This window comes from Ranitomeya imitator, chromosome 1, assembly GCF_032444005.1.
Source record: "Ranitomeya imitator isolate aRanImi1 chromosome 1, aRanImi1.pri, whole genome shotgun sequence".
NCBI lineage: Eukaryota > Metazoa > Chordata > Amphibia > Anura > Dendrobatidae > Ranitomeya > Ranitomeya imitator.
The window spans coordinates 514,202,314-514,229,608 of NC_091282.1; the positions used below are offsets into that span (position 1 = coordinate 514,202,314).

At 48.5% G+C, this 27,295-nt stretch overlaps 1 pseudogene; it reads left to right on the top strand.

Moving 5' to 3' along the window:
- The first annotated feature begins 24,799 nt into the window (after window positions 1–24,799).
- LOC138675485 (serine/arginine-rich splicing factor 9 pseudogene) lies at window positions 24,800–26,668 on the top strand (annotated as a pseudogene).
- The last annotated feature ends 627 nt before the right edge of the window (window positions 26,669–27,295 follow it).

Below are 27,295 nucleotides of genomic sequence, written 5' to 3' on the forward strand. Positions count from 1 at the left end.
TTTATAAACTAATTAAACGCTATAGTTTTGTAAAATTGTATGCTAAACCCAAGCATAGAATAGGTGACAGAGGTGGCAGGGCGATAGAAAATGTTATATCAGTAAGAATGTGGTTACAGCTCTAACACCACCAGAAGTACTGGCAGCTCTGGTCACCGCAATAGTAGTGTCAAAAAGAGGCAAGCAAATCTTTCAAGGTTCGGTTCTGCAAACATCTCGATGGTCGCCGAACATACCCAAACTCCATTGAATTCAATAGGAGGCAAAACCAAATGCATAGACAACACCTCAAAAGGGGCCAAAAAACATCTCAAATTAGGGGCAGACACCAGGAAAAGTGGCATCAATTGATCCAGAGTACAAATAGTATAATTCTGCAGCATAGATGCATAGGACAAGGCTTGGACCAGAATTTTTAGATAAAACACTTATCAGTAACAGGTGGATGAGGAACAGGTGTAAGCCTGGTGCTATGAGAATCCTGCCAAATTCAGGCAATGCACATGAAGGAGACCCAACTTGAATTGCAAACATTTCTAAAAATTAAGGGCAGACAACAGGAAAAGTGGTATCAATTGACCCACAGTAGAAATTTGATAATGGCACAGCAGCAGTCAGACATGAGCCATACATGATGTATCAGGATCTGGGCCAACATTTACAGCTTTGAATTTAAGTTTAAATTAAGATGAGTTAGGTGAGGGACCAGTGTAAGCCTGCTTTGCTGGGAGCCCTGGTACCTCATTCAATAGCTTAAACTGATTTTCTGCTCAAGTGGCACAAATATCAGCTTTGTAAACTATTACTGTTGGAAATATTTATGTATAGTAACACAGGTAGTTGACTGAAAGTAAGTGCAGGTCTGCCAGTCTGGGAGCCATACTATTACAGGCAGAACACATGAAGGAGATCCAACTTGGAATGCAAACATTTCCAAACATTGTTCTACACCACTAAAGTGGCATCGATATCTCCAGAGTAGAAATAGTATAATGGTGCTCAAGTTTTCAGCATTTGTGAGTCCTTTTCCAGGAGAGAAAGCATATAGCAAAATTTACTCTTGTACCATGGATCTAACAGAGTGGGAACCCAGTAGTCCTCACTATTTCTAATCCTAATAATTCGGGGTGTGTTTGATGGGCAGCCTGTGGTTGGCAAGGCCCAATAGTCATTAATAAGCTGCATACCAGACACTTTGCATCACACTTACCAGTGTCACTGGCGTCCTATGTGAGTTATGTCAATGTGCATTTTTTCTACTAGGCAGCCAACCCCTGCGTTGTCTGGCTGGTGTGGGAGTGGCTGTATTTATCAGTAGTTTGCACCTGTTCTGCCCTTTGCCTTTATCAGTGGAGGCCTGCTGCATCCTGCTAAATGTGCATTTGTCATCAGACAGGGTTTTGGGAAGGCTGTATCTCATGGTATGTATTTTTTCCGAGGCCCGATAGTCCCCATTTGTGCTCAGTGAGATTCCCAGACTAAATAATAGGCTAGACACTAAAAAAATGCAAGTGACCCTGCTGGTTCCTGTACAGACAAGAGTTCTTGACACCGCAGACACTAGTGGTGCCTGCGCAAAGATAGGCATAACCAAAGAACTATTTAATAGAGACCCAGTCTCTCTAAATGGCCATTGAATTGCTTCACATTCCTCCTAAAGAACTGGAGGGCAGAGCGGAGTCTGAATTAACTTCAAGAGGAGAAGTGTACTGAGCAAAGGAAAAATCTCAGAGCGAGTAAAGTAAATAATGAACTACCATAGAATAAAGCAATTACTCTTTCCAAATATACAACCTATCTACTAAAGTTTAACAGAAGAGAGACGCAAAGTATAGCAAAGAAAAAAAAGTTGAAAATCATTAGTTGAAAGCGAACAGACTGGCTTCAAACATCATTGCAATGTCAGAACATCTAAATGAATCTATCACCAACAGGAAACACGAGCTGGAGGACAGAATATGAAGCTAATAGGTGGACAGTTAAAAACACCTGTTTTATAATATACAAACTGCAGGCAGAAAACAGAACCCAAATGCCCAGAGAAAAGGTGTGTCTCCTGCAGCTCAGCAGAATGAGAAGCCAACCACAAAACACAAGCTCAAGGTATCGAATCCATGAGAATGACAGTTTCAACAATATGGCCTAAGAGGATGTGTCCACGACGTGTCTCCACATAGTTAGTGACGGGTCTGGCTCATTAATCATCTGGGTGTCCAAACTGAACACATGGCCTGAGCTTGCACTTTACATCTTATAAGTGTTGGTCTGCCCTACGAAAAGGGTATTGTTGGAATGTGCATTTAGTGTGGCAGGAGGTGTGATCACAGACAGGCGCATGTGCCTGTCCACATTCACTCAATGACCCAGGCATGGATCCCAAAGGACATGTCTGTACCTATAGCTGAATAGAGAAGTAAACCAGGTGCACTCACCCATTGATAGACTACATTGCTTTTTGTTTGTTCTATTCTCTATTCATAATGTTTCATGGCTTCTCCAAATTAAAATAAAAACAAAAAAGGTGTTTTGCAGAGTAACTCCACAGAGGCTGCTTTGCAGAGTACTTCCACAGAGGCATTTTTCAAAGTACACACACAGGTTTTTTGGCATGGTATTCCCACAAACAAGGTTTCTGAGCAGAAAAATGTGTTTTTACGTACAGTACTTCCACAGGCAGAGGTGCAGAGTATAACTATTTTTAGGCCCACAATTTGTACAGGCACAGCAGCAGAGTATGATTATTTTTTAGGCATGCTAGGCAGCAAACAGCTGCTAAAAGGTGCAGTACTCACACAGCAGGGGTGCAAAGTGCACACATAGGCTTTTGGCACAGTACTCCCCAAAACAGTGTTGTATAGTACACACAGAGGCAAAAAGGCACATAACTCACAAAAGCAAGATTGCAGAGTACACACAGAAGCTTAAAGGCATAGTACTCACAGAGGAAGAGTTGCAGAGTATACAAAGGGTTTTTGGCACAGTACTCCTACAGGCAGAGGTGCAGAGTACATACAGTTACTTTTTAGACCCTACAGCAATAATATGGTAAAATTATTTTGTTAGATACAGCCACAACTTGTACAGGTAGATTGGTAGAGCCAAATTATTTTTAGGCACATTACTCGCAAAAAACAGCTGCAGAGAAGAATTATTGTTTAGACACACTATTCACAAAAAAAGAGCTGCAGATTAAATTAATTTTTAGGCCTACAAATAGCACAGACAGAGCAGCAGAGTAGAATTCTTTTTTAGGCACACTACTAACAAAAAAACATGGCAACTTTTACGCAACATGTCAGATGATTTGAACAGCTAACTTGAACAGCTGACATGTGAGATCGGATTATTGCATCTTCTTGTGTCCCATAGAGACTATTGAAGGAACTAAAAGGTAAAAAAAAGTTTTAAAAAATATTAAAATGAAAAAATATAAAAGTTTAAATCACTCCCCATTCATCCCATTCAAAATAAAACAATAAAAAATACACATATTTAAACTTTTGAGCACAACTGAATGCCTTTCCCTAGACCTTATCGTGAAAGACATTATGTCTACCATGAAATACTGGCTATGCTCCTTTCTTGACCCCATGGTACTAGGAGAATTTTCCTTCTATCATGTTGGAGGCAGACGTGCCATTCCAGTGCATGCATGCCAGAGGGTCATTGTGGAATACTTGCTGAAAAGATTATCCTCAGACAATGCTGCTGGCAGAGGTACCAGCTCTTTTCACGCACAAGGATTACAGGGGAGGGACACACACACCAGGTGCAATTCAAGGGGGGAGAATGTCACCAACTTGGCCATTTTCATGAAACAGTCACATCAGTAAGGGCTATCTGTTGGTGTAACTATGATGAGGAGTGAGAATTTGACCAAGATGGTGACGGACTACTTAAAGGACCATACCAGTGCCCTTTAACTACTGGTTGTCCAATTTTCACACTTGGCCTGACCTCTCCTTGTTCACCTTGAAGGTGCTGTCATGCCCTGCTGCAAGTGTGTTGTCTGAGCTGGTTTTTTGTTTGGCTAGGGAACCATAACAGATAGGTGCACACGCCTGTCAACGGAAATTACAGAATCTAATCATCACAGTTGTCTGGGATGAAGTTACTGACAGCTTGCCCGTCTGATCTGGTACAGGGGCGTGCTGAAGCTGTCAATACTTTGATTAACAGCATGACCATCCAGTCTGATTCAGTGGTGTGCTGAGCTGTCAGTGTGTTTATTGACAGCTCGACTAGCCAATCTGTGACTGGGAGGTGTCAGCTGTCTCAGGTGTTCACTATCCTGGGTAATTGTCATGCCTAGTGTTGAGCATTCCGATACCACAAGTATCGGGTATCGGCCGATACTTGCGGTATCGGAATTCCGATACCGAATTCCGATACTTCCCGCGTATCGGATACCGGAATCGGAAGTTCCCAGAATTCAAACTGAACGCAGCAGCCAATGAGGAATGAATGGAAGTGTGGGCACATCCTGTTTAGCATGGTGGGCATGTAAGTACTGGCAAGGCTGTGATTGGCTGCTGAAATGATGTCACTCTGCACTATAAAAAACGCTGCCGCCATTTTGCGCTCACTCTGCTGTGATTTCAGTTAGGGACAGGACGCTGTGTTCTAACTGAGGGCCAGTTGAGATAGCTAAATGCTTTATTTTGCTTTTCCAAGGCTAATTTAGCAAACGCTGTGTTCACTGTTCAGTTCACCTTGCTCTTGCCTTGCAGCGCTGTTTTAACAGCGTTCTGCAAGGTCTCAGTGTGTGTGTGTGTGCAGCTCACTCTGTAGTCTGTGTGCAGCCATATACCAGGTTGTATTCAGCTCAGGGGGGGTTCACACTGCCTCACACAGTTCTATCCATTGTCCTTTTTTGCTCATAGTGCAGCCTGCTGCACATTTTTTCTAAAATTTCCTATTAGTGTCTTTCCACCCGTCTCCAGCCAAATAGTGGAAAAACACTAGATAGGATAACCTAGAGGGGGGTTTTTGGGCCTTGCAGCGCCGTTTACGGCTGTCTGCACGGTCTCAGTGTGAGCGCAGCTCGCCCTGTAGTCTGTGTGCAGCCACAGCCGGTTGTATTCAGCTCAGGGTTTTGTCACTGCCTCATACTGTAAAATAACTTGTCCTTTTTTCAAATAGTGCAGCCTGTTGAAAAAAATTTTAAAAATTTCCTATTAGTGTCTTTCCACCCGTCTCCAGCAAAATAGTGGAAAAACACTAGATATGATAACCTAGAGGAGGGTTTTTGGGCCTTGCAGCGCCGTTTACGGCTGTCTGCACGGTCTCCGTGTGAGCGCAGCTCACCCTGTAGTCTGTGTGCAGCGACAGCCCGTTGTATTCAGCTCAGGGTTTGTCACTGCCTCATACCATTAAATAACTTTTCATTTTTTTCAACTAGTGCAGCCTGTTTAAAAATTATTTTAAAAATTCCTATTAGTGTCTTTCCACCCGTCTCCAGCTAAATAGTGGAAAAACACTAGATAGGATAACCTAGAGGAGGGTTTTTGGGCCTTGCAGCGCCGTTTACGGCTGTCTGCACGGTCTCCGTGTGAGCGCAGCTCGCCCTGTAGTCTGTGTGCAGCGACAGCCCATTGTATTCAGCTCAGGGTTTGTCACTGCCTCATACCGTTATATAACTTTTCATTTTTTTTCAACTAGTGCAGCCTGTTGAAAATTTTGTAAACAATTTCCTATTAGTGTCTTTCCACCCGTCTCCAGCTAAATAGTGGAAAAACACTAGATAGGATAACCTAGAGGAGGGTTTTTGGGCCTTGCAGCGCCGTTTACGGCTGTCTGCACGGTCTCCGTGTGATTTAAACTTGCTCTGTAGCCCGATCTGCACAAAAAAAAAAGTAAAGTTCACCAAACACCACTTAATACTTGTGTAGGCCACATTTTATCAATAATAAAGTCTAGTCCACACTTTACAACATTAGTGTTTCTTACACCTGTTAGGAGGAGCATTTCAGGAATAAGCACACTAAGGCCTTAGTACTTTTCTGCTTATCTTTATCTGTCAACCAAGATGAAGAGGGCAGGGAGTAAGGGTCGTGGGCGTGGGCGTGGAGCAGGGAGAGGAGCAGGGAGAGGACGTGGTGATTCTGTGCCTGCTGCTGGCACCGGTGACTCACCATCACCCAGTTTCAGCAGGGAACAGTCCTTCATGCGCAGATTTGTCGGAGAGCGCCGTGCACCGCTGCTGCGTGAAGATCAAATTGAAGCCGTTGTCGGATGGATGGCAGCTAACGCATCGACTTCAATTAGTGCCACATCCTCTTAGGCAGAGACCACTGGAGAGCAGCCATCTGTCTCTTCACCACCTGCCAAATTGGCCAGGCAGTCAGAGAGCCCAGGACAGGAGCAGTCTCTACTTCTGTTCTCTGAATCTCTTGGCTTGGAAACAGGGGGCCAGCAAAGCAGTATTGGAGAAATGGAAGAAGAGGCAGTGTGCAGTGATGCCCAACAGCTTTGTCTCTCTGACTCTGAAGAGGCGGGTGGGTCAGTACCTGCGGTGACCACAGCGCAGTACGCATCTGATGATGAAACTCAGGTGCCGCTTTCTGGTGCGTACTGTGCTGCCGAGACTACCCAGGAGGAGCAGTTGGTGGCAGAGGGTAGTGGAGATGATGAGGTCCTTGACCCATCGTGGTGTGAGGAACAGGAAGGTGGTGGGAGCAGCTCAGAGGAAGAGATTCCCCTAACGGGCCAAAGAGGGAGAGGCAGGGAAAGTCTGCGGAGCCTGTAGCCTCCACTTTGGCACCAGTTAGGAGCCTGTCTCTTTCAAAAGCCAAAAAGGGCGCTCCCAAGATTTGCAGTGCCTGGTCCTTTTTTGACACAGTTGCAGATGACATTTGTTTTGTCAAATGCAAGCTGTGTCATCAGAAAGTAAAAAGAGGTAAAAGTGTCAGCAACCTCAATACCACAAATATGTGGAAACATGTGCGGACCAGGCACGCGGTGGAGTTCCAAAAACACACTGAAGACCTAGGCCAACCAACAGCGGCAGCTACCACCTCTTCAGCTCGTGTTGCTTCTTCCTCCAGCTCACGCACAGCTGGTTCGGCTTCCTCCTTGGATCGCCATGGAAGAACCTCTGGCACTTTTGTCCAGAGACCTAGTGTAATTCCACCCACAGCACCACGTTCCCAGTCATCCTCACACTCCCAGCCTAGTCTACAGCCATCGTTAGTACAGGCATGGGAGAAAAGGCGGGCATTCTCGGCAAACCACCCCCGAGCACAGGCTCTGAATGCAGGCATTGCCAAACTTCTGTCCCTGGAAATGCTCTCATTCAGGCTGGTGGAGACTGACAGCTTCCGTGACTTGATGGCATTGGCAGTCCCACAGTACCAGGTGCCCAGCCGCTTTTACTTCAGCAGGCAAGCTGTCCCTGCCCTGCACAAGCATGTGGAGGGACAAATAAAACATGTGCTACTGAACGCCGTCAGTAGCAAGGTCCACCTCACCACCGATGCGTGGACCAGTCAACATGGACAGGGGCAATACCTTTCCGTCACTGCCCATTGGGTTAATGTTGTTGAGCCGGGTACAGACCGTGCGAGTGGCGCAGGACGTGTCCTGCCCACTCCAAGGATTGCAGGAATCCAGTCTGTACGCATTGACTCCTCCTCTTACACCAGTTCCTCAGATTCCTCGCTGCAGGATCCGTCACAGTCCACCTCCACATGGACCCGTGAACGTTTACCTGTTATGACTGACATGAGCACAGCCGTGGCCAAACGTCAGCAGGCTGTCTTGAAATTAGTTTCTTTGGGGAATCGAAGCCACACAGCGCAGGAGCTCTGGAATGCCCTAAAGCAGGAGAGCGATGTGTAGTTTGTGCCAGCGAATCTCCAGCCAGGCATGGTAGTGTGTGACAATGGCCGAAATCTGGTGGCAGCTTTAGGCCTTGGCAACCTCACTCACATCCCATGTCTGGCACATGTGCTCAATTAGGTTGTGCAGAGTTTTCTGAGGGACTATACGGATCTTGATGCACTTCTGCACAAGGCCTGCCTAGAGTGTGCTCACTTGCGGCGTTCCAGCTTGGCAAGATCCCGCATTGCTGCTCTGCAGCGTCGGTTTCGCCTTCCTGAACATCGCATCATATGTTACCTACCTACCAGGTGGAATTCCACGTTACATATGTTGGAGCGGTTGTGTGAGCAGCAGCAAGCAGTAATGGAGTACCAGCTGCATCAGGCGCAAAAAAGTCGCAGTCAGCGCCGCTCAGACTTCACAACCACAGAGTGGGCCACTATGAAGGACGTCTGCCAGGTTTTGCGTCCTTTTGATTATTCCACACGGATGGCAAGTGCAGATGATGCACTAGTCAGCATGACTGTCCCCCTTATCTGCTTGCTTCAAGAAACCCTGCAAGGGATCAGGGATGATGTGGAAGAGGTGGAGGATGAGGAGTCACCTTTTCCATCAGGTTCTGACAGTCAGCGCCACGTGGTTCCTCACAAAGGGGTCGGCAGGGGACCCTTTGTGAGGAGGAGGAGTCAATGGACGAGGAAGAGCTACGTCGAGAGGAGGGAGTTCCACCATTGTCCAGTGGTCAGTGTGTACAGCGAGGGTGGGGTGATGAAGAGCGGGCAGAGATCATGTCTCAAGCAGGGGACAGCGTTTCTGGGCCAGTTGGCAGTCTGCAGCACATGGTTGAGTTCATGTTGCAGTGCCTGAGAGACGACCGCCGCATCGACCACATTCTCAACGTGCCTGATTATTGGGCGTACGCCCTCCTCGATCCTCGTTACCGTGACAATGTCCAAAACCTCATCCCGGCGTTGACATGGGAGCGTAAAATGCGGGAGTACCATGACACACTGTGGAATTCCATCATCTTCTCCAGTCCAACTGAGAGGAGTGCTGCTAGTGCTTTACAAAGCAGCTCAGTGCGTCGAGGCAGTGGAGGAGGAGGCTCTGCACAAAGAGGGAGCAGAAGCAATGCCTCTGCCCAAGGCAAGCCAAGTATGGCACAACTGTGGCAAACTTTTGTGTGCCCGCCCCAAATGTCTACACCATCACCGGCGGCTCCAGTCAGCAGGAGGCAACGGTTCCGTCAGATGGTGACAGACTACATGGCTTGCCCTCTTAGTGTACTCCCAGACGGCTCTTCCCCGTTCAAGTTTTGGGTCTCTAAGCTGGATACATGGCCAGAGCTAAGCCAGTATGCATTGGAGGTGCTGGCTTGCCCTGCAGCTAGTGTCTTATCGGAACGTGTCTTTAGTGCCGCAGGTGGTGTACTAACAGACCGTCGCATGCGACTATCCTCCGATAACGTTGACCGGCTTACTTTCCTGAAAATGAACCAGGCCTGGATCTCGCAAAAATTTGCCACTCCTCTGCCTGATTAAGTAATTGGGTGTCATCCAGATCTCCTGATGTGTTCATCTTTCTACCACCTGAACTGCTATTCCTGGGCTCCAACACCGCCAGTTGCGGCTCAGAAGTGCAGGCTGCACAGTCTAAACATACGACCCAGTGTTATTGGGTTTCAGTAACGTCAGCTGATCCCCAGCTGTGTAGCCGGCAATGTGTCCTGCAACCGCCACGCTGGCACAACAACCTAAATGTAAGGGAACCTGTCCCCCCCCTCAGCGTTTGTTACTGAAACAGCCATCTTGTGCAGCAGTAATGTTGCACAAGGAAAAGGTAGCTCTTTTATTTTAGTTCCTTGCACACGCAGAACTTAACACTTATAAAATGTGTTCACTGATACCGTTATACCGTCCCGGAGCTGGGACTTTCCTTCATAATGTGATGCAGCACAGCCGTTATTCCTACCCCCTTGGTGCCATGCGCTGCCTCCTCATCGTTGCTTTAAGCTGTCACGGAGCCTGCGCTGTTCTGTTATCCCTTGGCCATGGCCAGTTTGCGCTGCCTGTCTTCTGACATAATTTGGTGTCAGGATGGCTGCGCCTGTGCGCCCGCGCTGCCCGAGAACCCGCCTCGCAGTGTCTTCTGATTGAATCACACTGCGAGCCTGAGATCCATGGGCATGCGCAGTGCATATCTTCACCTCGGGCTCTCGCCCATCTCCCTCCGCCTTCTTTAGACTGTGCGCCGTCAGCTGATCCCTAATAGCATGCCACGGCCGTGACGCCGCAAAGTCTGAAGAAGAGGGAAGGAGGGGAGTGAGAGTCGAGGATATGCACTGTGCATGTCCATGGATCCAAGGCCCGCAGAGGGATTACAATAGATGACACTGCGAGGTGAGATCTGGAGCAGCGTGGACGCACAGGCACTGACAGCCTGACACCAAATTATGTCAGAAGACAGGCAGCGCAAATTGGGCATGGCCAAGGGATAACAAAACAGCGCAGGCTCCGTGACAACTTAAAACAACGCTGAGGAGGCAGCGCAAGGCACCAAGGGGATAGGAATGACAGCTGTGCTGCATCCCATTACGAAGGAAATTCCCACCTCCGGGACGGTTTTACGGTATAAGGGGACACATTTTTAGTGTTTACTTCTGTGTTTGCAAGGAGCATAATTAAAAGAGCAACCTTTTCCTTTTGCATCCTTAGTGCTGCACAAATGGCTCTTTCAGCTACAAACGTCTTGGGGGGGTTAAAGGTTCCCTTTCAACGTGCTCCAATCAGGCTTCGGCCTACACTCTGTTCCTCTGCTCCTCCTGCTGTCCCTGGGCTCTAACACCGCCAGTTGGTGCATGGAAGTGCTGTCTGCACAGTCAACAGTCGCTCCTCTGTTATTGGGGTTCAGTAACGTCAGCTGATCCCCAGCTATGTGTGCGGCAATACCTCCAATCTGCTCCTCCTGCTGTCCCTGGGCTCTAACACCGCCAGTTGGTGCCTGGAAGTGCTGTCTGCACAGTCAACAGTCGCTCCTCTGTTATTGGGGTTCAGTAACGTCAGCTGATCCCCAGCTGTGTGTGCGGCAATACCTCCAATCTGCTCCTCCTGCTGTCCCTGGGCTCTAACACCGCCAGTTGGTGCCTGGAAGTGCTGTCTGCACAGTCAACAGTCGCTCCTCTGTTATTGGGGTTCAGTAACGTCATCTGATCCCCAGCTGTGTGTGCGGCAATACCTCGAATCTGCTCCTCCTGCTGTCCCTGGGCTCTAACACCGCCAGTTGGTGCCTGGAAGTGCTGTCTGCACAGTCAACAGTTGCTCCTCTGTTATTGGGGTTCAGTAACGTCAGCTGATCCCCAGCTGTGTGTGCGGCAATACCTCCAATCTGCTCCTTCTGCTGTCCCTGGGCTCTAACACCGCCAGTTAGTGCCTGGAGGTGCTGTCTGCACAGTCAACAGTCGCTCCTCTGTTATTGGGGTTTAGTAACGTCAGCTGATCCCCAGCTGTGTATCCGGCAACGTGTCATGCGACCGCCACGCTGGCACAACTAAAATGTAAGGGGACCTGTCCCCCCCCCTAGGCGTTTGTTACTGAAAGAGCCACCTTGTGCAGCACTAAAACTGCACAAGGAAAAGGTCGCTCTTGAAATTATGCTCCTTGCAAACGCTGAACTACACACTCATGTAATGTGTCCCCTCACACCGTCCAACCGTCCCGGAGGTGGGACTTTCCTTTGTAATGTGACGCAGCACAGCCATCATTGCTACCCCCTTGGCACCGTGCGCTGCCTCCTTAGCGTTGTTTGATTCCGTCATGGACCCTGCGCTGTTATGTTATCCCTTGGCCATGCACAGTTTGCGCTGCCCGTCCTCTGACATCATTTGTTGTCGTCCTGGCTGTGCCTGTGCGTCCACGCTGCCCGAAATCCCACCTCGCAGTGTCGTCTAATGTGATCCCACAGTGGGCCTGGTATCCATGGCCATGCGCAGTGCATATACTAGCCTCTCACACCCCTTCTTCATGCTTCTTCAGACTAGGCGGCGTCAGCTGATCCCTAATAGCATGCCACGGCCGTGACGCCGCACAGTCTGAAGAAGCAGGAAGGAGGTGAGTGAGAGGCGATGATATGCACTGCGCATGCCCATGGATCCCTGGCCCGCAGTGGGATTACATTAGATGACACTGCGAGGTTGGATCTCGGGCAGCTTGGACGCACAGGCACTGCCAGCCTGACACCTAAATGATGTCAGAAGACGGGCACCGCTAACTGTGCATAGCCAAGGGATAACATTACAGCGCGGGCTCCGTGACAGAACCAAACAACGTTGAGGAGGTGGCGCACGGCACCAAGGGGGTTGGAATGACGGCTGTGCTGTGTCACATTACAAAGGAAAGTCCCACTTCCGGGACGGTTTGACGGTGTGAGGGGACACATTATATGAGTGTGTACTTCAGCGTTTGCAAGGAGCATAATTTTAGGAGCCACCATTTTCCATGTGCAGTATTACTGCTGTACAAGATGGCTTTTTCAGCAACAAATGCCTGGGGGGGGGTTAAAGGTTCCCTTTCAACTTGCTCCACTGCAGGCTTCGGCCTACACTCTGCTCCTCTTTGATTCCCTGGGTTTCAACACTGTCAGTTGCGACCTGGAAGTGTGTGTTGTCTACACAGAAAAAACACTAGCTGATGTGTCAGTGGGGTTCAGCACCGCCAGCTGTTCCCCTGCTGTGTAGTCGGCAACGTGTCCAGCACAAGCCATGCTGGCACAACCGACCAAAAGCTGCCACCATTGCAGGCTTCGGCCTACACTCTGCTCCTCTCCTCCTCCTGCTGCCCCTGGGCTCAAACACCGCTTGTTTTTGCCCGGAAGTGCAAGCTGCACAGAGAAAATCACCAGCCAATGTGTTAGTGGGGTTCAGCACCGCCAGCTGTTCCCCTGCTGTGTAGCCGGCAACGTGACCTGCAAACGCCATGCAGGCACATGAACTGAAATTAAAGGGACCCTGCCACCCACCCCAAGGTGTTTCTATGTATAACAGCTACCTTGTACAGCAGTAATGCTGCATTTGTACAAGGTGGCTGACTTTTTCTCCTTGCCAACGTGGAACTCAACACGTACAAAATGTGTCTCATTGAGACCATTCCACTGTCCCTGAGGTGTGACTTGCCTTTCTAATGTTACGCAGCACCACCCTAGGTAGCGCTGCCCGTCTTCTGACATCATTGGTTGGCTGCCTGTGCCTGTGCGTCCGCCCTGCCCGACACAACCCCCCTCGTTGTCTCATATATTTTGGCTGCGAGGGTGTTATTGATGGGCATGTGCAGTGCATATGTTCGCCTGTCTTAACTCATCTCCTTCCGCCTTCTTCAGACTGTGCGGCCTCATGGCCGTGGTAGGCGATAAGGGATCAGCTGAGGCCGCCTAGTCTGAAGAAGGTGTAAAGACATGTGTGAGCGGCAAACATATTTACTGCACAAGGCCACGAATCCCAGCCACGCAGTGTGACTTTTTGAAAACACACTGCGGGCCTGGGATTCATGGCCATTGCTAACCGCACCGGGAAACATGAAATGAGGTCAGAAGACAGGCAGCGCTCACAGCGCATGGCCAAGGGATCACAATAGCGCAGATTCCTGTACAGCAAATAACAACGCTCAGGAGGCTGCACCCAGCACCAAGGCGTTATTTATGTGCACCTGTGCTGCGTCTCCTTAAAAAGACAAGTCACGCCTCCAATACAGAACTGAACTACTGTTCAATGGGCTAAATTGTGTATGTCTTTCATTCTGCGTGTGCAATGAGCAAAACTTAAAGAGCAACCTTTAACTTGTGGAGCTTTACTGCTGCACAAGGTGTGGCTCTTCAACATTGTAACACCTGAGGGTGGGTTAAAGGTTACCTTTGAAATTGGTTCATGTAGGCTTCCGCCTACACTCTGCTCCTCCTGCAGACCCTGGGCTCTAACTACGCCAGTTGGGGCCCGGAAGTGCTAGCTGCACAGAGAAAAACACCCACCATTGTGTCAGTGGGGTTCAGCACCGCCAGCTGTTCCCCTGCTGTGTAGTCGGCAACGTGTCCAGCACAAGCCACGCTGGCACAACCGACCAAAAGCTGCCACCAGTGCAGGCTTCGACCTACACTCTGCTCCTCTCCTCCTCCTGCTGACCCTGGGCTATAACACTGCCAGTTGTAGCCTGGAAGTGCTAGCTGCACAGAGAAAAACACCCGCCAATGTGTTAGTTGGGTTCAGCACCGCCAGCTGTTCCCCTGCTGTGTAGCCGGCATCGTGTCCAGCACAAGCCACGCTGGCACAACAGACCAAAAGCTGCCACCAGTGCAGGCTTCGGCCTACACTTTGCTCCTCTCCTCCTCCTGCTGACCCTGGGCTCTAACACCACCAGTTTTTGCCCGGACGTGCTAGCTGCACAGAGAAAAACTCCAGTCAATGTGTCAGTGGGGTTCAGCACCGCCAGCTGTTCCCCTGCTGTGTATCTGGCAACGTGTCCTGCAAACGCCATGCAGGCACCTGAACTGAAATTAAAGGGAACCAGCCCCCATCCCCCCAGGTGTTTCTATGTATAACAGCCACCTTGTACAGCAGTACTGCTGCATTTGTACAAGGTGGCTGATTTTTTCTCCTTGCCCACGTTGAATTAAACACGTAAAATATGTGTCTCATTACAGACCACTACAATGTCCCTGAGGTGTGACTTTCCTTTCTAATGATACGCAGCACCACCCTTGGTAGCGCTGCCCGTCTTTTGACATCATTGGTTAGCTGGCTGCGCCTGTGCGTCCGCCCTGCTAGAAACAACGCCCCTCGGTGTCTTATTTATTTTGACTGCGAGGGTGTGATTGATGGGCATGTGCAGTGCATATGTTTGCCTGTGTTTACTCATCTCCTTCCGCCCTCTTCAGACTGGGTGGCCTCATGGCCGCGGCATGCGATAAGGGATCAGATGAGGCCGCCCAGTCTGAAGCAGGTGTAAGGACATTTGTGAGCGGCAAACATATTTACTGCACAAGGGCACGAATCCCAGCCACGCAGTGTGATTTTTTGAAAACACACTGTGGGTCTGGGATTCATGTCCTTCGCTAACCGCAACGGCCGACATGAAATGAGGTCAGAAGACAGGAAGCGCTCACAGCGCATGGCCAAGGGATAACAAGAGCGCAGACTCCTGTACAGCAAATAACAACGCTCAGGAATCTGCGCCCAGCACCTAGGTGTAAAATTTGACACCTGTGCTGCGTCTCCTTAAAAAGACAAGTCACGCCTCCACTACTGTTTGACAGTATAATGGGCTAAATAGTGTACGTGTTTTATTCAGCGTGTGCAAGGAGCAAAATTAATAGAACAACCTTTGATTTGTGCCGCATTAATGCTGCACAAGGTGTGGCTCTTGTACCTTGCAACACCTGAGGGGGGGTTAAAGGTTACCTTTGAAATGGGTTCAACTAGGCTTCGGCCTACACTCTGCTCCTCTCCTCCTCCTGCTGACCCTGGGCTCTAACACCGTTATTTTTTGCCCGGAAATGCGAGCTGCACAGAGAAAAACACCAGCCAATGTGTTAGTGGGGTTCAGCACCGCCAGCTGTTCCCCTGCTGTGTAGCCGGCAACGTGACCTGCAAACGCCACGCAGGCACATGAACTGAAATTGAAGGGAGCCTGCCCCCCACCCCCAGGTGTTTCTATGTATAATAGCCTCCTTTTACAGCAGTACTGCTGCATTTGTACAAGGTGGCTGACTTTTTCTCCTTGCCCACGTGGAACTCAACTCGTACAAAATGTGTCTCATTAGAGACCATTACAATGTCCCTGAGGTGTGACTTTCCTTTTTAATGACACGCAGCACCCCCACTGTTAGTGCTGCCCGTCTTCTGACATCATTGGTTGGCTGCCTGTGCCTGTGCGTCCGCCCTGCCCGACACAACGCCCCTCGTTGTCTCATATATTTTGACTGTGAGGGTGTGATTGATGGGCACGAGCAGTGCATATCTTCGCCTGTCTTCACTCCCCTCCTTCCGCCTTCTTCAGACTGTGCGGCCTCATGGCCGTGGCAGGCGATAAGGGATCAGCTGAGGCCGCCCAGTCTGAAGCAGGTGTAAGGACATGTGTGAGCGGCAAACATATTTACTGCACAATGCCACGAATCCCAGCCACGCAGTGTGATTTTTTGAAAACACACTGCGGGCCTGGGATTCGTGGCCATTGCTAACCGCACCGGCCAACATGAAATGAGGTCAGAAGACAGTCAGCGCTCACAGCGCATGGCCAAGGGATCACAATAGTGCAGACTCCTGTACAGCAAATAACAACGCTCAGGAATCTGCGCCCAGCACCTAGGTGTAAAATTTGACACCTGTGCTGCGTCTCCTTAAAAAGACAAGTCACGCCTCCACTACTGTTTGACAGTATAATGGGCTAAATAGTGTACGTGTTTTATTCAGCGTGTGCAAGGAGCAAAATTAATAGAGCAACCTTTTACTTGTGCAGCATTAATGCTGCACAAGGTGTGGCTCTTGTACCTTGCAACACCTGAGGGGGGGTTAAAGGTTACCTTTGAAATGGGTTCAACTAGGCTTCGGCCTACAATCTGCTCCTCTCCTCCTCCTGCTGACCCTGGGCTCTAACACCGCTAGTCTTTGCCCGGAAATGCAAGCTGCACAGAGAAAAACACCAGCCAATGTGTTAGTGGGGTTCAGCACCGCCAGCTGTTCCCCTGCTGTGTAGCCGGCATCGTGTCTAGCACAAGCCATGCTGGCACAACCGACCAAAAGCTGCCACCAGAGGAGGCTTCGGCCTACACTCTGCTCCTCTCCTCCTCCTGCTGACCATGGGCTCAAACACCGCTAGTGTTTGCCCGGAAGTGCTAGCTGCACAGAGAAAAACACCAGCCAATGTGTTAGTGGGGTTCAGCACCGCCAGCTGTTCCCCTGCTGTGTAGCCGGCAACGTGACCTGCAAACGCCACGCAGGCACATGAACTGAAATTGAAGGGAGCCTGCCTCCCACCCCCAAGTGTTTCTATGTATAATAGCCACCTTGTACAGCAGTACTGCTGCATTTGTACAAGGTGGCTGACTTTTTCTCCTTGCCCACGTGGAACTCAACACGTACAAAATGTGTCTCATTAGAGACCATTACAATGTCCCTGAGGTGTGACTTTCCTTTTTAATGACACGCAGCACCCCCATTGTTAGCGCTGCCCATCTTCTGACATCATTGGTTGGCTGCCTGTGCCTGTGCGTCCGCCCTGCCCGACACAACGCCCCTCGTTGTCTCATATATTTTGACTGTGAGGGTGTGATTGATGGGCACGAGCAGTGCATATCTTCGCCTGTCTTCACTCCCCTCCTTCCGCCTTCTTCAGACTGTGCGGCCTCATGGCCGTGGCAGGCGATAAGGGATCAGCTGAGGCCGCCCAGTCTGAAGCAGGTGTAAGGACATGTGTGAGCGGCAAACATATTTACTGCACAATGCCACAAATCCCAGCCACGCAGTGTGATTTTTTGAAAACACACTGCGGGCATGGGATTCATGGCCATTGCTAACCGCACCGGCCAACATGAAATGAGGTCAGAAGACAGTCAGCGCTCACAGCGCATGGCCAAGGGATCACAATAGCGCAGACTCCTGTACAGCAAATAACAACGCTCAGGAATCTGCGCCCAGCACCTAGGTGTAAAATTTGACACATGTACTGCGTCTCCTTAAAAAGACAAGTCACGCCTCAGCACCGCCAGCTGTTCCCCTGCTGTGTAGCCGGCATCGTGTCCAGCACAAGCCACGCTGGCACAACCGACCAAAAGCTGCCACCAGTGCAGGCTTCGGCCTACACTCTGCTCCTCTCCTCCTCCTGCTGACCCTGGGCTCAAACACCGCTAGTTTTTGCCCGGAAGTGCTAGCTGCACAGAGAAAAACACCAGCCAATGTGTTAGTGGGGTTCAGCACCGCCAGCTGTTCCCCTGCTGTGTAGCCGGCAACGTGACCTACAAACGCCACGCAGGCACATGAACTGAAATTGAAGGAAGCCTGCCCCCCACCCCCAGGTGTTTCTATGTATAACAGCCACCTCGTACAGCAGTACTGCTGCATTTGTACAAGGTGGCTGACTTTTTCTACTTGCCCACGTTGAACTCAACACGGAAAAAATGTGTCTCATTGAGACAATTCCACTGTCCCTGAGGTGTGACTTTCCTTTCTAATGATACGCAGCACCACCCTTGGTAGCGCTTCCCGTCTTTTGACATCATTGGTTAGCTGGCTGCGCCTGTGCGTCCGCCCTGCTCGAAACAACGCCCCTCGGTTTCTTATTTATTTTGAAAGCGAGGGTGTGGTTTATGGGCACGAGCAGTGCATATGTTCGCCTGTCGTCACTCATCTCCTTCCGCCTTCTTCAGACTGTGCAGCCTCATGGCCGCGGCATGCGAGAAGGGATCAGCAGAGGCCGCCCAGTCTGAAGCAGGTGTAAGGACGTGTGTGAGCGGCGAAAATATTTACTGCTCAAGGCCACGAATCCCAGCACCGCAGTGTGACTTTATGAAAAGGCACTGTGGGTCTGGGATTTAAGGCCATCGTTAACGGCACCGGCCAACATGAAATGAGGTCATAAGACGGGCAGCGCTAACAGGGCATTGCCAAGGGATAACACAAGAGCGCAGACTCCTGTACAGCAAATAAAAACGCTCAAGAAGCTGCACCAAGCACCAAGGCGTTATTTGGGACACCTGTGCTGCGTCTCCTTAAAAAGACAAGTCACGCCTCCACTACAGTTTGACTGTAGAATGGGCTAAATTGTGTACGTCTTTCATTCAGCGTGTGCAAGTAGACAAATTAATAGAGCAACCTTTGACTTGTGCAGCATTAATGCTGCACAAGGTGTGGCTCTTGTACTTTGTAACACCTAAGGGGGTTAAAGGTTTCCTTTGAAATTGGTTCAACTAGGCTTCGGCCTACACTCTGCTCCTCTCCTCCTCCTGCTGCCCCTGGGCTCTAACACCGCTAGTTTTTGCCTGGAAGTGCTAGCTGCACAGAGAAAAACACCAGCCAATGTGTCAGTGGGGTTCAGCAACGCCAGCTGTTCCCCCACTGTGTAGCCGGCAAAGTGTTCTGCAAACGCAATGCAGACACAAAGCTGCCTCCAGTGCAGGCTTCGGCCTACACTCTGCTCCCCCTGCTTACCCTTTGCTCCAACACCGCTAGTTGGGGCTCTAGGAAGACAATCTTTAATAGGCAACGCATCCGGGTTCCAGCACCGCCAGCTGGTTCTCGGCAGTGTTTTTATCACGGGTACTCCCTCGTGCCCAGCCTGGTTCCAGCACCGTCAGCTGTTTCCGGGGACTGTCAAACTCACTGAGACACCTATGCGTTGCCCCGTCGTGTTGCGGTCGGGTTAGCCAACTCCAGGGTGCCTCCAGTTTAGGAGCTTCCTATGTGGGCTGCGTGAATTAGTAGTCAAGGCTGTTTCTGTAGTGCCAGTAGGCCAAGCTCCCCCTGTAGGACTGTTGGGGTTCGGTAACTGCGGCTGCCTCACGGCCTAGCTGTTCTCTCCTCTCCTGTGGACCTTAAGGCCAACCACCTGGTTCCAGCACCGTCAGCTGGTTCCGGGCCAAGCCTTTGGCTTAGGTGCCTCCTCCTGGGTATCCGAGTTCCGCCAACGTCAGGCGGTCCTTGGTAGTGCTTTTAAGCGCGGGCACCTACAGCTTAGTAACCGGGTTCCAGCACCGTCAGCTGGTCCTCGGTCGTGCCATTGGCTCTAGCACACTGGAGCAACGCATCCGGGTTCCAGCACCGCCAGCTGGTTCTCGGCAGTGTTTTTGTCACGGTTACTCCCTCGTGCCCAGCCTGGTTCCAGCACCATCAGCTGTTTCTGGGGACTGTCAAACTCACTGAGACGCCTATGCTTGCCCCGTCGTGTTGCGGTCGGGTTAGCCAACTCCACAGTGCCTCCAGTTTAGGAGCTTCCTATGTGGGCTGCGTGAATTGGTAGTCAAGGCTGGTTCTGTAGTGCCAGTAGGCCAAGCTCCCCCTGTAGGACTGTTGGGGTTCGGTAACTGCGGCTGCCTCGCAGGCTAGCTGTTCTCTCCTCTCCTGTGGACCTTCTGGTCCTCATCCTGGTTCCAGCACCGTCAGCTGGTTCTCAGCAGTGTCTTTTGCTCTTGTACCTTCTGCTCCCCATCCTGGTTCCAGTAACGTCAGCTGGTTCCGGGCAGAGCCTTTGGCTTAGGTGCCTCCTTCTGGGTATCCGAGTTCCGCCAACGTCAGGCGGTCCTTGGTAGTGCTTTTTAGCACTCCTGCTTAGTAACCGGGTTCCAGTAACGTCAGCTGGTCCTCGGTAGTTCCATTGGCTCTTGGACCTTCGGCTACCCATCCGGGTTCCAGTACCGTCAGCTGGTTCACGGCAGTGTCTTTTGCTCTTGTACCTTCTGCTCCCCATCCTGGTTCTAGTAACGTCAGCTGGTTCCGGGCAGAGCCTTTGGCTTAGGTGCCTCCTTCTGGGTATCCGAGTTCCGCCAACGTCAGGCGGTCCTTGGTAGTGCTTTTTAGCACGGGTACCTCCTGCTTAGTAGCCGGGTTCCAGTAACGTCAGCTGGTCCTCGGTAGTTCCATAGGCTCTTGAACCTTCGGGTAGCCATCCGAGTTCCTGTTCCATCAGCTGGTTCTTGGCATTTTCTCAGCCTTCTTGTACCTTCTGCTACATTTCCAAGTTGAAGACCCTAAAGTCGACGACCCGGAAGACCACCCCGATGACGACGACGACGGCGGAGACGACGACAGCGGAGACGACGACGGCGTAGACGACGACCCTGGAGACGACGACATGGAAGACCGAGAAGCAGAAGAACAAGAGGCTGCAGAACAAAGAGCAGAAGAACATTAAGCATAACACTTAATATCAGAGCAAAAGATATTATCTAAATTATATGCAGAAGAAGACTAAGCAGTGTATGGGGGTGAGTCCGTTCCTCCTCGTGGTGCCCCTGGATAAAGCCTGATGCTGCAGGCCAAACTGAGCGCGGACAAATGTAACTTTTGTGACTGGCAGAACGGAGGGTGTAATCTTCAAACTTTTATAGATAACAACTACGGGAATGCCTGTCACAAATGAGAATATGATGAAGAAGTAGAATAGGAAGAATAATAATAGTTGAATAAAATGAATATGAAGAATGTAATTAAAAAAAATAGGTAGAAGATGAAGAAGAAGATGAATAAGGTGAAGAAAGTTGATGTCAAAGATGCTGATGATGATGAAGATGAAAGTGTGGGAAAAGTAAAAAAAAAAAGGGGGAAGGGCGTGGAATAGTTTAACATCAATATCTGACAAAATAAAAAAAATTACATAGTCAATATCTTTGTCACTACGAACGTCTTTAAAAAAAAAAAAAAGGCTATTCTATTTGATTGCGCTAAACCTCTATGACTTTAATGTCTCCGCCACCTCCCCAAATACATCCTGCATTATTCTTTGTTGTTTTCCTTCATGTAGAATGAACCTACAAGGAAAGAAAGGGTTTATTTTAATTCCGATATTTTGGTCCCATTGACTTGCATTGGGATCGGGTATCGGTATCGGCGATATCCGATATTTTTTGAATATCGGCCGATCCAATCCGATACCGATACTTTCCGATATCGGAAGGTATCGCTCAACACTAGTCATGCCTATTTAACTGAGCAGCTTCTCCCAGACCACTGCCAGACTTACATTCATCTTATAAGGTTTGTGTTTTATGCTCTCCTGTGCCTTGAGTTCTATATATTTGATCTGTTGCCTGACCCTGGACTTTGTTCTGACCATCCACCTGTTTAACCCCTTCAGCTCTTATCCCTGATCCTCCCGGTACTCTGACCTTGGAACGTTACCTCACCACGCTTTTGGTTCTTCCTTCTGTTTATGAAGTACCCTCCTGGCTTCTGACCTTGGGCTCCCTGACCACTTTGACTCACGGCTTAGCTGTGAGAAGTGACTAGCATCACACTTCTAAAACTGAACAAGTGCTGGATTTCCTCCGACTTTGAAAATCTTACGGATGACAGCAACTCAACATAAATGCAGCCCGAATGTTCTTTTTTGAATTTGTCTTAACGTCAATCCCTTACAATCCAAACCCATTTTGTTCTGGTAATCACATCTTATTTCCCCTGCTTCTGCAACAAGTGCTTAGTGGTCATATATGTAGACCCCCTGTGGGCAATGTTTTCACATTTGTGAAAACCTTTGTACATTGTGCAATGGTGAATCTTGTACTCCTTATCTCTAGCTATTCGAAAAACTGCAAAATGTATTGTGTGGTCCCTATCACGGTCTTTTTCAGCGTGTATGATACAGAACCCGTGGCTACTTTTTGGAAACCTTTGTATATTGTGCAATGGTCAAATTTCTACTCTCAATCGCTATATATTCTATTACTATAATTTTTCAATTGCCCTTCTCACGGTCTCTTTAAAACTGTATCTGGTTGCCTGATGTTGATTTTTGGGTCTGCTCTTGGACATTGTGGAACAGCAATGCATTAATGTGCTTCACACACTTCTTAAGATTTCAGCCTGACAGAGAATCATAGTATGAGTAATGAAACATGCTCTATATACATGCTGCTAGTTCGAAAATCTTACATACACATCCCTTCATAAAGGGAAATTCGATATAATACCTCTGTTAACATATGCCATATACTGCTAACATACGCAGCACCCCAGTGGGTGTGTGGAACACTGGTCTCAAAATCTTTGTCTGAGGGTAAAACTACTGGCCCTTCCCCTTTGTTACCTCCTTCCCAATCTGCTGTTTAGGAAGCAGGCACTGATACCTTTTGCCCACAACCTGCAGTTGCACATACAGTAAGAACATTCAGCAACCATGTCCACTTTTTGGTGCCAGTGCAGTGTTCAGTTTTCCCTTGTCACCATATAAGTCTCTTCCCAAACTGTTAGTTAGATAGGGCATACATATTCGTTAGCACGCTACATTGTCCGGTGCTGGACGAAGACCATTCCTGGCTTTTCCAGGCTCCTAAATGAGACTTGTGTCTCTTTACTAAACTGTTGCTGCCCTCAAATTTTCTAAATTTGGGTAAAAAAAGGTGCTGGGTTATTAGCCAGTTTCTCTACATTTTAAGCACGTCTAAGTGACTGGGTTAATACGCTAAACAGACCGATTTACGTCGCAGCCTTACACATATTGGAACATAGTCATTGCCATGATAAGGCCTTTCCCTGAGCTCTGTAGCACTGCCTGTCACTTGAGTAATACACTCTACAGACCTCATCACTCTCTGGGACATATCCTGTAATTATTTCATTGCACAGGATACATTCTGCTTGGTTCAACCAGCGATTTCTCATTTTTACAACAAAATTTACAAAACCATTTTTTTAGGGACCACCTGACATTTGAAGTCATTTTGAGGGGTGTACATGACAGAAAATACCCAAAGTGTCACCATTCTAAAAACAGCAAAAATCAATGTGCTCAAAATCACTTTCAAAAAGTTTATTAACACTTTATATGCTTCACAGGAACTGAAGCAATGTGGAAGGAAAAAAATGAACATTTAACTTTTTTTTCACAAACATTTTATTTCAGGACCAATTTTTTTTTAATTTTCATAAGTGTAAAAAGAGAAGATGAACCACAAAAATTGTTGTGCAAGTTTTCCTGAATACACTGATACCCCATATGAGGGGGGTAAACCATGTTTGGGTGCATGGCAATGCTCGGAAGGGAAGGAGCGCTGTTTGACTTTTTCATCGCAGAATTGGCTGAAATTAAGATCCGATGCCATGTCGCGTTTGGAGAGCACTTGATGTGCCTAAACAGTAAAAAAAAAACACAAGTGACACCATTTTGAAACTAGACCCCCAAAGGAACTTATCTAGATGTGTGGTGAGCACTTTGAATCCCCAAGTGCTTCACAGAAGTTTATAAGGTAGAGTCGTGAAAATAAAAAATCATATTTTTTGCACAAAAATCATCTTCTCGCCCCAAAATTTTATTGTCCCAAGGGTAACTGGAGAAATTAGACCCCAAAAATTGTTGTGCAATTTGTCCTGAGTATGCTGATACCCAATATGTGGGGAGTAAACCACTGTTTGGGTGCATGGCAGGGCTCAGAAGGGAGTGAGCACAGTTCAACTTTTGGAACATAAAATTGGCTGGAATCAATGGTGGTGTCAACCCTAACCATAACCCTAACCACCACCCTAAGCCCAACACACCCCTAACCTTAATCCCAACCCAATTGTAATCCTAATCCTAACACTAAGCATAATGCTAACCCTAATGCTAACTATAACGATATCCCTAGCACTAACCCTAAGGCTAAAAAGCTAACCCAAACGCTAATACTAATCCTAACCCTAGCCCTAACCCTATCCCTAACTCTATCCCTAACCCTAACCCTAACTTTAGCCCAACTCTCTTTAGCCCAACTCTAACCCTAATGGAAAAATGGAAATATAGGGAGTGATAAAGGAATTCTATTTACTATTTTTATATTTCAATCACTGTGAGTAGGGTTGAGCGAAACGGGTCGAAAATTTTCAAAAGTCATGAAACCCGACCCGACCCCTGTGTGGGGTCGGCCATGAAGTCGGCGATCTTTTGAATCTGGAATCGGAATTCCGATACCGATTCCCGATATGTTTAAGATAGGAATATACTCACCCTCGGACGCGCCCTGCTTCTTTCCGGCAGCCTTCCTTCCTAAGAATCAGCCCTTCCAGGACTTTCGGTGATGTTGCGGTGATGTCGCGGCTTGTGATTGGTCGCGCGAGCGGTCACATGGGCGGCCGCGCGACCAATCACAAGCCGCGACGTCACCGCGACGTCACCGCAAGGTCCTGGAAGGCTAATTCTAAGGAAGGAAGTTTCCCGGTTAGTACCAGGGTGCGTCAGAGGGTAAGTATTGCGATATTTTTTATTTTAATTCTTTATTTTACACTAAAATATGGATCGCAGGACCAGAGTTGATGTATATCCATAACAAGAAACTACAACTGCAGGAGCTGTGCCAGCTTCGATGGATTGAATACCGGACCACAGACACTCAGTCGGATTTGATCAAGGAATTAGTTCATTTGGATGCCCAGAACATTGTGGAGAATTATGAAAACCTTGCTGAAGTGGACCCAGAGGATTTAAGCTGCTTGCCAAATCCGGGATCCAGTTGTAATCTGGAATCTAATACCCAGTCACCAGCTACCAGAATCCATTAATGCCTCAAGTGAGGAGACGGTTTTTGTTATTGATACAGTTTTGGGAGTTCCAGTACCTTTACCACCAACGTCGGACCCTACTTCCATGATGTCCCACCACCAAGGAAATTATCTTCGCTACAGAGACATACCAGTGTTTAATGAGTCCAACACAGAGGTTGATGAACATCTGCAAGATTTTGAGACTCTGATGATGATGCACCATGTACCCAGAGGTGACTGGGCTAAATACCTGTGGACTAGTTTGACTGGTTGGGAATGAGATGCTGTCCGGTCACTTAGGCCTCAATGCTGCCAGGACTATGGAACTATTATGGACACCCTGCTGGCACTTTTTACTGTAACCACCAAGAGATATCGCACTAAGCTCCCAACATTGTCTCACCAGGTAGTCTCCTATGTAGAATTTTGCAGTCACCTCCGGAGACACTGCAACCGCTGGCTTGATGGTAAGGCTGCCCACTCCGCTGCTGCCCTTCAGGACGTAATCATGCTTTAGCAACTTATAGAGAAGATGGCCCCAGAAATTCGAGAGTGGGTAGCCTACCGGAAACCCTACACTCCAGAGCAAGCAGCCTGATTAGCTGATGAGTTTACAGCCAAATTACCCCAGTGGAGACCTGATATGACTAGAGATCAAAGAAGACCCTTCAACCAAAGATTTGACCAACCACCAGGACAAAAGTACCCTTGAGTTGCCCAACCCACGGCGCTGCTATGCATACAGGCACCCTGGACACATTGCAAAAGATTGTTTCCAGGGTTGTGGCCCCATGCCTGGAGCCCATCTGCCAGCTCTGTTAGTCAACATCTGTCAAAATGAGCCAGCAGGGTCTGAGGGGCACTACCCCAGGATACACCAGCAAAGGATGAAGTGATGTGCCCTGTTCACACTATATGGCAAGTTGACAACGCTACACCAGCTAACTTCCATAGCCACCACCAGCCAGTCGAGGTCAGTGATATCAAGGCCCAGGGACCTTGGAACCCTGGGTCTTCCATCACCCTAACGAGCCCTGATATTGTACCAACAGAACATCATTTACCAGGCTGCCAAGGGACCTTTTCCAGGACTGGGGGTCAGAGCTTGAGAAATGGGCTCATTTTTGTGGGCAATTTACTGGCCAATGTGTGAGAGAAGGAGCTGGAGGAGTTCTTCCATCGGTATGGGAGGATCCGCACCGTCGAGCTGACAAATCATGGGGAGGTGGTGCCACATCATTTGCCTTCATCACCTTCCATGATCCAAGGTAGGCGGACCATGCCGTGAGTGGAAGCAATGGATATGAGTTTTGTTCTTGTCAGTTACATGTGGAGTTTCCCAGGTCAAGCAGGAGACCACGGGGAGATTACGAAGGACTCCGCTGGAGGAACAGGGCACTTTCTCAAGGAAGTAAATACTCAGTCCTCATCTCAGATCTTCCCCCCTTGGGGAGTTGTCAGGATCTAAAAGATCATATGAGAGAAGCTGGAGTTGTCTGCTATGCTGATGTGCACAAGGATGGTACCGGGATTGTGGAGTTTGTTTGCAAGGACGAGATGGAGTATGCTTTGAAAAAACTGGATGATACAAAATTTCATTCTCATGAAGGTGAAACCTCTTACATTTGTGTCTCTGCTTAAAGACATGTTAACAGATTGTCGTCGATAATTAAAGATGGCTGATTGGAAGCCTATCATGTCTTGTTAATTAAGATGGGGAAGCAATGTGAAGAAACCAGATTGTATCTTAATTTCCCAGACAAACATGTCTTTGCAAACCAAAAAGAACTGAATTTTATCTGTATATTGGCTTGTGGATTTAAGTGTTTATGTCTAGTGGGTCAAGAAGACAAACTGATATACTATTTAGCATACTGTATAAATCTGTAATAGTGACTTGTACATAGTGTGTGCTTATTTTTGTTTATTGATGTGTGCTGATATGCTAATAGTGCATTATATTCTGGATCCAGCTTATTGACTTCGAAAGCAGAGAGGGAACGACTGTGCAAATAGATAGAAGTAGTGCTACTTGATCTCAACACCATTGTTTACCTTATCTTGATGTTGGACTGAAGGACAATCTATTAGTGATGAGTGAGCACTAAAATGCATGGGTGCTCATTGCTCAGGTCAAGCAAATTGAAATACTTTGGTACTCGACCCAAGCAACGAGCCCAATGTAAGTCTATGGGAAACCCAAGTATTTTTACTGCGATCCCCTCTGGGGGTCCTTTTAATGTCTAAAAACATCTGAAAACTTTGGAA